Below are 1,985 nucleotides of genomic sequence, written 5' to 3'. Positions count from 1 at the left end.
ATATACACATATATATATATATATATAATACATACATATATATATACATATACATATACATATCATATACATATACATAACTATACATATATACATAATACATAACATACATAACTATACATAACATATACATATACATATACATATAACATGTATATACAATATACATATCACTATATACATATATATACATATAATACATATACATATACATTATACACATATAACATATACATATACATATAGATAATACATAATACATATACATATAACATATATATACATTCGGTCTACCAGTGAGCTAGCTGGCACAATAATGTTCATTTTCATACTTCAAATCCGAGTGTTTTCTAGCTCATCAAGAAATCTTAATCGTGAATTAAATCGTGAATTAATTTTCAACGGCATTATTTTGTGGGAAAGCGACGCATGCGCAAATGGACTGCCGTACCGGGCCGTAGCCTCGAGACATTAAGATACGGTTGCCGTACCTCCAGCCACTGGCACTGAGTTAAAAAAAAGGAAAAAGAAAAATATAGTCAAACATATAGCATACATTATCATCGTCACTAGGCCTATAGACTAGTGAGTAGTGTGTCATTGTGTGACTGTCACAGTCTGAGTCTGAGCCCCTAGCCGCTAATCGCTATAGCCTATACTAGCGGCGGCAAAAAAACGTTTGCGTGCACGTAATACTAAACGCGATTTAATATGACATTATACTCGTTTGGGACTAATTAAGTATACTGCGTACCAGACTGATATACCAACCGATAAAATATATAAAACACAGCTTCTGAACAGAAACAACGAATACTAATACAATTGTACGGGCATGCCCAAGGCAGCCATTTGTGTACCTTGACAACGAGGATAAACGGCGACTGATAAACGGATAACTGGATAAACGGAGGATAAACGGTTTTATTCGTCATGCTACCCCTCTAACTTCATTCATTATAGTGTAAAAGGATTTTGTGTACAACTTATAAAAATTATTTTACCTATTAATTTACATGGTTAATACTAATTATGTGTTATGTTTAATATATACCTACTAGTGAAACTATTTTAGAGGCACCGGAAGTATGCGTCATTTTGAGGTGCCGTGTTCATTTCCGGCGAAGTGTTGTTGTTTTTGTCATTTCCTTGGTTCATAAGTTGAATTGGTTACATCTCATTGCATCTTTTCTCATAGAAGGTAATTAAGTGCGAAAATTAGTTGGCTACTTGACTTTGTATTATATTTATACCTCTGTGTCTGTTTTGTAATTATTTCAAGCTACATTCGTAATATTTGTAGAATATCTAATGCCGGATTCATAGCCGGATTACGATTAGTAGGCCCTATTACTAATACTAGTAATAGGAGTAAGGAGTACCAGTAATAGTAATACCAGGAGTAGTGGCAAAGGAGTAAGAGACTACGACCACAGGCACTTGAAGCGTTTCAATAAAATATAATGGGATTAATGCTAAATAAATACGAAATCTATTTACTACCAAATTCTTAATGTTTCTATACGGTTTACCCCTTCACCCCTCTCTTTCACCTATTATTGCCGACAGTTTCCTGTAAATTCCGTCCAAATCTTATGTAAAACATATGCTGCCGGCTGCCATTGCTCTCGCGACTGCACTGTGGACACTTACACTTGTATGAATCTAATTATATATGCAGAAACCAAAGAACGGGAGTAAATACAAAAAGTAATTGTCGTAAACAGTTGTACTGTGCAGTTGAGACACACGTTAATGAGAGGCCTATATATATAGCAGGTAGGAAAGCGGAATCCCTAAATTCGCTTGACGCTCGCTTGATTTCACGCCTTCACAGCACGAATACACATCCAACAGCTTTCATCTTTGTTTCCATTTCAAGAACAGTGTTCACTTGTTATAAAAACATACTGTCTCTGTTCGTAACCGAGCTGTGTCACGCAAAATCACACAGACTGACGAAATTCTCGCTTTGGCAAACCTTG

The 1,985-nt window shown here is 35.1% G+C and overlaps 2 protein-coding genes across 4 annotated transcripts in view; one reads left to right on the top strand and one right to left on the bottom strand.

Moving 5' to 3' along the window:
* Positions 1 to 828, bottom strand: part of LOC106808306 (meiosis-specific nuclear structural protein 1-like) — a 10,979-nt gene extending 10,151 nt beyond the window's left edge. Inside the window, exon 1 of the mRNA XM_014810963.1 lies at positions 772 to 828. The gene's annotated coding sequence lies outside the window, so the exon portion shown is untranslated. The remainder of the gene's footprint in view (positions 1 to 771) is intronic.
* A 263-nt stretch (positions 829 to 1,091) lies between these two features.
* LOC106808308 (chromatin target of PRMT1 protein-like) overlaps positions 1,092 to 1,985 on the top strand; it is a 17,161-nt gene continuing 16,267 nt past the window's right edge. For all 3 annotated transcript variants that reach the window (XM_014810968.1, XM_014810966.1, XM_014810967.1), the window contains exon 1: positions 1,092 to 1,201. The gene's annotated coding sequence lies outside the window, so the exon portion shown is untranslated. The remainder of the gene's footprint in view (positions 1,202 to 1,985) is intronic.

This window comes from Priapulus caudatus, unplaced genomic scaffold (assembly GCF_000485595.1).
Source record: "Priapulus caudatus unplaced genomic scaffold, Priapulus_caudatus-5.0.1 Scaffold267, whole genome shotgun sequence".
Classification (NCBI taxonomy): domain Eukaryota; kingdom Metazoa; phylum Priapulida; class Priapulimorpha; order Priapulimorphida; family Priapulidae; genus Priapulus; species Priapulus caudatus.
Note: the sequence above shows the minus strand (reverse complement) of the source record. Positions and strands in the feature narration are given on the sequence as shown.